Consider the following 11,516-nt stretch of genomic DNA (forward strand, 5'->3'; position numbering starts at 1 on the left):
TTATTGTTTATGAAATTTGGCAGTTTTGACTTAAAACTGCCCAAGCTCATAAACAATTTAACAGTGCCTATGGCCATTGCCTAATTTTCTTTGGTTATGTTGAGTAGAGTTGCTCATTTTCACCAATTTCTTTCATAAATCACTTGTATTGAATTTTTTATCAAGAGTTTCTTGAAAAGTCTCATGACTATTCAGTTTCTATCTATTACTCATGTTTTAGCAATAAAAAAATCTCACAACATTACAGAGAATTTTTTTGTTCCAAAATGTTACTGGCACCGTTTTAATGAATCCTGCACTGGAGCTACACACTTGTGGAAAATAACATAAAGTGNAGATGTGTATAAGAGACAGGCCTAGGATGGAAAACATTGTTGAAAATGAAGCATTGGGAGACGTGTGGTTCCAGCAGGATGGGGCTACAGCTCACACAGCCCGAATGTCACTCAATGTTTTGAAACATGTTTCCCGGACATCTGGCATCTCTGAGGGGTGATTTACAGTGGTCTGCAAGGATTTGAGCAGTTGTGATTTCTTTCTTTGGGGACATCTAAAAGAAAGGGTGTTCAGAAGGGTGTTCACAGCTAAAAGGGTGACCTTGGGTGTTCAGAGCTAAGGGAACTAAAAAAAGGGTGATCAAAGGGTGTTCACAGCTAAGGGTACGGATTATTGTAGCAGAGGTTATGGCCATGCCGCGCCATATGTGTGATTGTGCTGTAGGAAACTTCCGAGCACGACTCCAACAGTGTGATGCAGCTAAAAAACGCCATCTTCCTGATATTGTTTTCAAAACATAGTATTTTAAATGGTATGTTATGCTAATCTCTAGGAAAATAAACTTTCTTCTTTTCGTACCTCCATTACTCTTTTATTTTGCCTCAAAACTGCTCAATCGGTTCTGCCCCACCCTGTATGAGCTAGCTAACACATTTAAATTGTATATTGAAATCAATATATAACAAATAGTTAAAGACTACTTATAGCCTTATTAGAATTAGCTAAGCTGCTAGCTATGTACAATGTATTGCAACACTTGAAGCCAAACATTCAATTTATTGGGCAAAAAGTTTATATACCACTTTGTCATTCATAGTAAATTTATACTAAACCATGAATTCCAATACCTCAAAATAAATTAAAGACTGCCACTCGATTTAAAAAAAAAATAAATAAAAAAATCATGATTTTAATCATTGCCAACACTGAGTAGATATTAAACATATCATAAATAATGTTATGATTTCCACCTGATTTATGTAGGCATCTGAATCTTGACTTCAGAACTCCAAAAGTTTGTTCAATGATGGCTCTACTTGTTGTGTGGCATCGGTTGTATTTTCGCTCAGCTGGCAATGCGGGGTTTGCAAATGGTGTCATCAGGAATGGCTCCAGGGGATAACCACTATCTCCTGAAAGAAGATACAAATCATATTCAAACAGCACTTTATACTATGCAACAACATGCATAGAATTCTATTATAATTAAATAACTCTTAATTAGTTTAAATTAGTGCATGAAATGATGAAATGTTTTCTTAAAGAAAGTGCTAAAATGGAAAAGACCAAAACATTGAACTTACCCAAAAGCAGGCCATCTCCAAATTCCCCACATTGAAATCTGGCTCGTAGCGCACAGTTCCTCCAGATAAAAGCATCATGAGTGCTGCCAGGGTAGCTGACGTTAAAATTTAGAATCCTACTATTAGCATCACAAACAACTTGAATGTTCATTGAATGAAACTTTTTCCTGTTAATAAATATGGCTTTATCATCCATGGGTGCTTTGATTGGTATGTGGGAACAATCGATTGCTCCGATGACACTTGGAAATCCGGCCAAGGTATGAAAATCCCTCATGCCCTGTTGGAGTTGAATGACACCAGCAGGCATTTTGATTTCATTTACAGCTTTTTCTGATAGGATATTTGTCACAGACGTGATAATATTGCTTATACTTGGTTGCGATAGTCCACTGGTGTCACCAACGACATTTTGAAATGATCCACTTGCCAAGAAGCGAAGGGTAGCCAAAATTTGTGTGATGACAGGTATAGCATGGGATCTTGACGTTTTTCTCTGCAGCAGTGGTTCTAATTCCTGAACCATGTTAATGATTTCGTGGCGTGGAAACCGGTATTTTCTGATAAGTTCCTGATCACAAATATGTATTAAATCTAGTGGGTCCCTGTACACTCTTTCTCTTCTTAATGCTTGCTGGTACTCATATGCAACTAAAAGTTCCATATTGCTAATTTGAAATCTGCAAACAATAAGGAAGGTTAATCAAAGAGTTATTAGCAATAATGTGCAAACCTGCACCACAAGTCCACAACAATAATGGCAGACAATTGAAAATAATTTCTAAATATCACCTAGGTACATAGTGACAAACTAGAGATTTTTTAGAATCAGTTCATTTTTAATTTCCTCATTTAACCAAGATTTAAACCAATTTCTTATGTATGATAATGCTGGTATCCAGGATACTTTACTGGTCCTATTTAGTGGTCTACTTATAAGACTCAAAAATGAACTTGAGGGAGAGTCTAAAAAAACTCTCTGCTTTGTCACTATGCCTAGGTATAACTATGTGGCTTTAGATCACTCTATAGGACTTTCAAATGCAATTCCATCACAAAATGATTGGGAACTACTGGGCTACTTAATTCAGATATGGAGCTAAAAAATGGTTGGCTGGTCAACCTCCATATAATTTTGAATCAAAAAGGCATGAAGATATTGTTTCAGTAAATGATCATAAAACTCTAGGACATGAATATCAACATTTGCTTAGAAAATATAACTTAAAAGGAAAATAAAATCAGTTTCTGGGATTAACTCAATTGAATTTTTTTTCCAATAGCACTGTTTAGCACGATCACATATTTTGATCGTGCAAATGTTGCACGATCAAGTAGTGGAGTTATCACAAGTAGAGCCATCATTCTATGCGTGTATAATCCGCGCTGTCGGATTATTGACAAAATTCTATCACAAGTCAAGGTGTTGCTACTTGCTTGTAAATCAATAGTTTCCTATCGCTTCAGCAGACACTCTAAACTTGTGGGGAACTTCACTTACGACATCTCCGAGCAGGCGTACAGTTACGTTACTTATCTTCCCGGTCAAATGTTTTGATAATACCACCTCTAGAGTTACGTCATCAAGTCAGCACTTACGCCTCTCGTAAGTCAATTTTGCGTACTTACGAAGTTTTGATAATACGGCCCCTGGAAACTATCCGTGGGAGAACATATCTGATCTAACGCTCGCCCAGCGCAACGACAGGTGATCAACAGAGCAGGCTTGTCCACAGCAGCGCAAATTGCTCTCAGCGTTTCTCGACCTTGGCAGGGCCTGACGCTGAAGTCTGGCTGCCTGGCCGCGAGCAACCCAGGCCGGCAAGCACTGCCAGCAACTGCGCTGTCGCGACCGTGGTTGCCGCGACTGGCAGAACCGCTGAGCAAAATTCGCACCGGCCTGGGGGTAGCCGGACGTGATTTCCGAGTAAAAAAAATTTCCCACGCCCTCTATTATATATAAAGTTCCCTCACTTTGTAGAGCTATATATAATGACTGTGGAGGGGGAATGGGGAACTTTAAAATAACGCACACTGCCACTATTATAAAGCGACTATTAATTGAGTCATTCTGAGCTATAAAGTAGGAAAAGGTAAAACAAATTTTAACAATAAGAAAATATAAACATGTTTGGGCAGCTTATTAGAACACTAAGTGCCAATAACGTTGAAACTATGTAACATTTTTGCGTACAATGTGACGCTTAACGTACGGAGTTTCAGCAGACGACATAATTTAAGACAACTGTTTAAAAACTATTATATATGAGAACAATCCGTGATGTGGTAGGATGATGTAACCCGTTCCTTATTTTGAAAAGGCATGTACAAGCTTACTCGTGGTCTTTACAACGGCACCAGATAGAGGATAACAGCATATCGTATAAATTTGTAACTGATGAGCGTCACAAAACTACTTGAGAATCTTAATTCGGGAATCTGTAGCGACAACGAGATCAGAACATCATCTGATGAAATACGGTAAGGTGCAACTCTAAACTATTTTTAAATTTCTAATAAGAGTACTACCAGCTGCATGATATCAACACACCAGCTGCATGCTATCAACACCCCAGCTGCATGATATCAACACACCAGCTGCATGCTATCAACACCCCAGCTGCATGATATCAAAACGCCAGGAACTGTAACGACATCACGAAAATTCAAGCCATTTTTCTTGACAGAGCTTCTAAAAGAAATAAGATATTAAGAATTCAGATTATAAATGATGATTGCATCCATATTGGCACTAACCAGCGAGATCAGGTAAAGTATTTGAGTGAAATTTATCTTGCAAGACGAGGTTGGTAAAGTATTTCACTCAACTCGACATTACAAGACTAAGTCAGGCAAAGTATTTAACTCAAATTTATATTATACAGCACAAAGTCAGGCAAGAAATTTCACTCAACTCGGCATTACAATACAATGTCAGGCAAAGTATTTAAATCAAATCGTCATTACAATATAAGGTCGATCAAAGTATTTCACTAGAATCGAGTAATCATTGTGTTCCTCGGCTCGCTGTTTTATGCTGAGACTCGCAGTAAGTGGGAAGAGGCGATGATACAACTTTCATGAGGTTTGTTGTGATGACATAACCACTGGTTATGATGTCGTAATTTCAACAAAACAGGAATCAAGCTAACCGCACAATGATCGGTTCAAATAACTCAATCTCTCACGCAAAACACTAAATGTGTTGCGCAAAACACTAAGCTTCATTTAAACGCTGTGTCGTAAATCCACAACATACATCAAACTTATCGCAGAGTTGGGAAGCTAAACACATAAAAGGATGACTGTCAGTCAACTAGCACGTCAAAGTCTCGAAATTATGTATTTTTTATCGTAATATTCGATAGACAATGTTTTGAAACGTCCAAAAAACATAGAACATTTGTCGATTTGCTTTAAAAAAAGCTCATGTCAGGCTCGGTGGACCTCAGACCCGGAATTGTCTTATCATCGATCATCTGGTAATTTATTACTAATGAGTTTTTGATTGTATATATCAACTTTTATATAATCAATCATATACATCGTTACTTGAATTGAGCATCGATGGAACGTTTATTATTTATTAAAGATGAGTGATGTATGTGTGCTATTTATTAATGAGCAAGAATGGTTGAAACTGTTTTGAAAGATGCCATTAGTTGTAATTACACCGTATAATATCTGTGTATTTCGTCATTTCATTTTATTCGCAAAAATTGCGAAAATTACTTGGCTTAAAGTAGTCTATAATAACTTTCAAATTTAATCTGATGTAAATATATACAGAGCTGATGTAATTATATACAGTGTAGTTACCTAGCAGATGAGATTTTTATAGTTAAATTTCAGGAGCAAAATCCGCAGACTTTATCTCTCTCGCACATGCTAGTCTCTGCGAGAGCGACGCATCATTTGATGGCATCTTAGCAAATACATCTTCTTTATTAACGTGTAGAATTTAAAGATTTTGTAATTCTTCAAGTTATAGACTCTCTGAATTTTTTTTAAGGATTTTTTGTGATAGCGACGTTAAAAAATTGTGAGGTGGGCTCGACTCTGCATTAGAGCCCGCCTAAGGGTACGCACACAGTGAAAGCAGGTTACCAGCGTGCTGGTTACCTGCTGAGGCTGGCGCCTGAAACAAGCGCGAGAGGTTCACAGAGGAAGCAGGTTGCCAGCGTGCTGGTTACCTGCTGAGGCTGGCGCCTGAAACAAGCGCGAGAGGTTCACAGAGGAAGCAGGAAACCTACTGCGACCTAACCAGTGCTCTGGGTGAGGTGTTGGAGTGAGGAGTGTTATGATGGAGAGCTCATCGTCTGACGGGGATTATTTGCTGCTAGACAGCATCCATCCGAAAGTTAAAAGGAACCGACTGCAAGTGCATGACATAAATAGGAGGAGGAAAGACTTGGGAGAGTACCATCATCTTTTCAGAGATATCAAAAATAACAAATCCCGTTTTTTTGCATATGCAAGGCTGACACAAGAGACCTTCAATTACATTCTGAAGAGAGTTGAACATCGACTTGTGAAACAGTGGTGCAACTTGACTTGCATCAACAACCTATTATACCTGAAGAACGGCTTATCATAACTCTTAGGTGGGAAAGTATGAAATAACATAAACGTAATATTAATATGTAAGTGCTGAGCTTATGAATAAACAGCGAGTAGCTCTTATAGTTTTTTACTTGAAAATTCGTCTACAGCAGGTGTAGAGTATAGGACCAATTTAATAAAATGAAACAACGTTTTTTTAATAACTCATAATTCATAATTCAATGCGAGGGCCAAAGAAACAAAGGAAATGGATGGTTTAAAGGTATACAACTAATTCAAAAATGACCATATGCCAAGCAGGTTGAGCAGATAAGAATGTGCAGTACATTCCGGTAAATAGGTATAAGCAGGTTGTCGGCAGAAGCCTATTCGTACAGGTTTCCACTGTGAACACTTACATTATTATCCTATGTTCATTCTTGTGGCCGGTTGGAGCAGGTTGTCCGCGCGGGTAAACCTGCTTCCACTGTGTGCGTACCCTATGGCTGGATGAGCACGTAAATCAGCTTCTCGTTCTGCATAGGCTCAGGGTTTAAATGGCAGCCTCTGGGCAGCTATGACTCGGCTCGGCCAACCCTCCTCATGCTCTGAGGCGACTATATACTTGGAAAGTAGATTCTGACCAGAATATGATTTCGAACGATTGGCCCATTAGACCCAGAATAACTTTGCGCTGACTGTAGTGACTATTCGGCCGAAGTCTAAGCGGTCCACGAATTTTGGTAGAGCACGATGTCGAAAAGTCTACAAGGTTGGAAAGTTTTTATACTTTTATATATAGCCTTTTAATTGGCAACTGGCTCCAACCCCAACATTACTTCACGAAACCTAATACAGTTTTATCAGTATGTCCTCCGTTAGCCCATGAAACATTTACCTAAAGGGCGCTAACGGCACAAAATTTTTGGCATGTAGAACCCTCAAAAATAAATTAAAAACAGCGACCGCCATACCGCATCTCACTCGACGAGAATATTTACGGCGATTCCGGTAATTTTTGGCAGCCAAATTACGAGCTCGGGGGAGTCTCGACCTCTGCCCTCCTCTTGCTGAGTCGGTGAGTCAGGAGCGTCTAGAGCGAGAAATCCAAGTTGGCGGTCTCATGTAGGTATTGAAAAAATATAACTGCTTTATAATTAGAGACACAAGATCATATTTCAATTTTTAAATTGATAAGTTCAATTTTACACTTTAATTTTCAGTTTGCACGGATACCGGTGCACTGGGTGCTGACAAGGAGCTATACTACGCGCAAAATCAATTCATAATTTTTGGAAGACATTACGTAATTCAAATATAGACCTTAACCTTATGACCTTATGATGAGTTTAGGACGTCGCAGTCCACGGTCACGCTGATGCGCCGCCTTCGTCGGCCTCCGTCTCCGAGTCGTCGTCGGATGTAACGTTGGACGTGTTCCGTCTATTAGCCCTCATTTGGGCACGCTGATGCAAGATGCTGTTGCTTGTCGCTTGCTGATGGTAGTTTCCCATAACTGGACAGTCCGGGATCTTGCTCAACCACTTGTCCAGTTGTCTCTTGAATGTTGCAAGGGTAAACTCCCCTCCTCTCAGCTCTTTTGGCAAGGCATTAAAGAGCCTCGGTCCTACCACGGACAGTGATCCCTCACGAAGAGTCTGTACTCTGGCCGCGGCTCGGTTATTAAATGGGGGAATCCTGCACAGTCTCCCCCTTCTTTCGTTGTAATATGTCCTTATTTTGGAGGTCTCACTCTCAAAGTTGGGAGCCAGTCCGTTTATCATCTTCCAAGTGTACAGTATGATATACCTTTCCCTTCTTCTCTCCAGTGAGTACAGTTCCNATTATTAGTAAAGAAGAGATCAAGAATATTGTGTTCTCTTGTCGGCGACCGTACCTGCTGACTGAGCAAGTGTTCCGCAGCAAACTTCACAAGTTGGGCTTCTTGACTTGTGTCGCGGTCATCGACCTCTAAGCCGCCAGGGCTTGTCCAACGGATTCGTGGGAGATTGAAGTCCCCACCAATTATCAGGCTGGGGGCTGGGTCACCCAGTTCAGCCAACTATAGGCTGCAACTCTCTAGGTCTTGGGGCAGTTTGGTGGTGGTTAAACGCTCGGGCTAGTGGAATGGACCTGGAGGCTGTGGGTTTAGATCCTGGGCTGGGACTTCTAAGTTGATACTTCTGAAAATCCTAAATCCCAGCATGAGTATCAAGCTCTCGCCCCCCAGACCCCAACGCCGTTCAAGCAAAAGTCATTAATCGCTGCAAAAATCTGTACTGCCCCCCGGGGAAGGGTATGCACATAAAGGTGCTACTTTCAGCAGGTTAGGGTGTAGCTGTAGGTACAAAAGGAGCTGTGGGTAAACGGGTTACGTTGATGGGAGTAAAAAAACTTTTCTTTCCCGTATCTATGTTACTGAAGTAAGCTGTTATATGTAGCCTAAGGACGCTCATATGCTACCGGGTAGATTGAAATCGCGTTATCTTGACTACAGAAGCACCTAAGAAAATCCGAGCAAATCCTGCTAACAGCACATGCGGAAAATTCCCTGACTAACTTCACCATACCCTATTACGATCATCAGTTGACGATGACGTCTACAGTTTTCGTCATTCGAGCTCCGATCTTTGCTACTCCAGGTTTGTATTTCTCATTTTTTTATGTTTGCGTTTATCTGAGTCTTCAGTTCATTTTTTGCTACTACAGGGAAAGTTATGCCTGGTCGGTACCTACTAAACAAAAGGTACCAATAAAAAGGATCTGGTAAGAAAGCACGAGCGTGTGAACTTTGGATGGTGTGAAAAGGTGCGTTGGAGAGGTAAGCCCCCGCCTGTTCCCCATCCGTAACCCCAACATCTGTCACCGGAGAGATGTAGTATGTACTATATACGGCTTATTACCGTACATAGTAAGGTGCGCCTCACTCAAGGTGTTTATACATGGGACTATTAGTTGCGTCTATTGGTTGCGTCTACTGGCCGAAGCAAGTAATTAGGTAGGATACCACCAACAGCGCAGACAACAATGTGCCTCATGCAGCTGTAGTCAGAGACGCACTGCTTACCTAACGTCTGGGGCCCTGGGCTCCTAACGTATAGCTAACGTATGGACTAATAACGTGCACCTAACTAACGTCTTGGGTCATGTCGTGTATCTTACGTCTGGGCGACTGACGTGTTGATAAGTCATTGCACATCAAGCTATAGACGAGTAGGAAAGTCTGGCATAGTGACGTGTACCAAATGCTGTGGCTAATTGGTTCCTGGGGCTATTTGGTTTAGTTGTATAGTTTAGTTAGGTACACGCTAATAGGCATTATAGTTCGGTACACGTCAGTAGCCCTAACGCTATTTAGGTGCATGGTTGAACTAGTAGAAGGTTGACCCACGAGAAACTCAGCTTCCCGGATAGAGTTTGTCGTTCCGCCTGTGACGTCACTGAGCTCACTTACGTTTTTGACGTTTACGTACGAAACGTAAACAATCACGTGCGTTACCTTGTTTAATTGCCATATTTGAGAGTATTTAAAAAATTTTCACGTCCTCAAAATTCCCCCCAAAACGTAAGGCCTTTAAACTAGTCTTCAACTAATCATGTAAACGATTTGAAGCGATTTTGTCGTGCGGAAAAGAAATAAGTTGGACATTAAACCACCAGGGTCGCCAACTAGCTACTACTTCAGTAGTACTTACATTTTATGATTGCTGAGAAGCCATATTCATTTTGGCGGCCTCTCCGTTCAGATGATGACAAAATAAACGATCAGACAATGGCCGCGAAAAGTCCTCTCTACAGCAAATCTTATTTTATTCGAGTAGAAAAAAAATTCTACAAATCCTTAATTTTTGCTGTCAATTTAATCCAAATTTTAATACTTCTTTTCACGTTCTCAGTTTATTAACAACATTACACATGTTTCTGTTTGTCGGAATGCCGGAATTTTACCAATGCCTTTGGTCAGTTATCTCTACAATTGGCATGAACATGTAAAATTCATATTATTTTCAGAGACTATTTGTTGGAGTTCACTTCCAATGCCTTATGTGGTACGTTATGTCCTCATGAAACGCTTTTCTGTTAATATTATGGGAATATCTCCTGAGTGCGTCATAATAAAAACAGAATTTGAAGACTTTTTATTCATTTATTGTTAAATGAGAAATTAGTCTCGCTGTTACGCAAAAAAGTTGGAGAACGCAACATAGGTGATCTAATGAGTTTCCATTTGTCTAAGCTCGTGGTGGAAAAACACAACTTTATGGAAGTTGCAGAGATCAAACGTATATGATTTATGAAAGCGTTTTAATGTTTGATTGGACGTGTGTGATCGAATCTTTGAATTATTACTACAGTTTCAGATAAGAACGTCGACAAATTTCAAAAATAATACCTGTCAAGTGACTATAAAATGTAGGAAACCCGTGCCCCCAATCGATTTAATTTACAATATGTTCTGCTTTACTGGTTATTTAGTAGAGGATTCTCGTGAACGCAAAGATATGATAACGAGACTGATAATTACCAGTTTATGTAATAGAACTCATAGAAGCACAGTACAAAGTTCCTGACGTTATCAAAATCTATTAACAGCCCAACTTATAACATTGATAAATTAGCCGCATGATTCATCTAAGATGCTTGTTTATACGCCTCACAAGTTAAAAAAACAAATTGCAATGCTTAGAATAAGGACGCCTCCCGAATTTCTCACGGTTATTCAGTGTTAAAAATTCTAAGCACCAATACACTTTTTACCGAAAAAAACTGAAGAACACATCAATGCTAGAAATATTTGTAGAACTATGACCTACACATGTCGAAATCATATGCAGATACAACCGTTGAGCGTAGTCCAAAGTAAAGCATTCGTTCCTAGCGATGTCGAGCATAACGAGTCTCACTCCCAATTCTGAGTACAAGACTGCTTAGCTAGTTTGCTTAATTTTCGAAAATTAGACAGAGAACTTTTAAACTCGTTGAGCCATCGTATTCGGAAATTCAACCGCGACCGAAAGTAAAAATCTGACTATGTGTTTATTTACATTGAAGGAATTTAAAAGCAAAGAAAATGCCAAGAAAATTCACCATATCGATATTGAAAACGTTTCGGAGTCCAGCTCCAACATCAGTTCGACTAAACTAAGAATGAATAAAATCACTTTAAAAGTCAAAATTCAAAGACGGACATTAAACCTAAACAAGACCTAACATTAAATCGAAATAAACAGGACTAGTTTAGAACAACTTAGTCCTAGGGGTACGACAAGAATATAAAATCCTAGCGATTAACTATTTCCAGATTATGTGAACTAAACGCATTATTGAGACATGGTTTTCGTTTGAAGATATGTAGAGACTCCAAAATTCTCAAATCCGAGCAGCCAGAAGTGG

This window comes from Hyalella azteca, unplaced genomic scaffold (genome assembly GCF_000764305.2).
Source record: "Hyalella azteca isolate HAZT.00-mixed unplaced genomic scaffold, Hazt_2.0.2 contig8052, whole genome shotgun sequence".
In the NCBI taxonomy this organism is placed as follows: Eukaryota; Metazoa; Arthropoda; class Malacostraca; order Amphipoda; family Hyalellidae; genus Hyalella; species Hyalella azteca.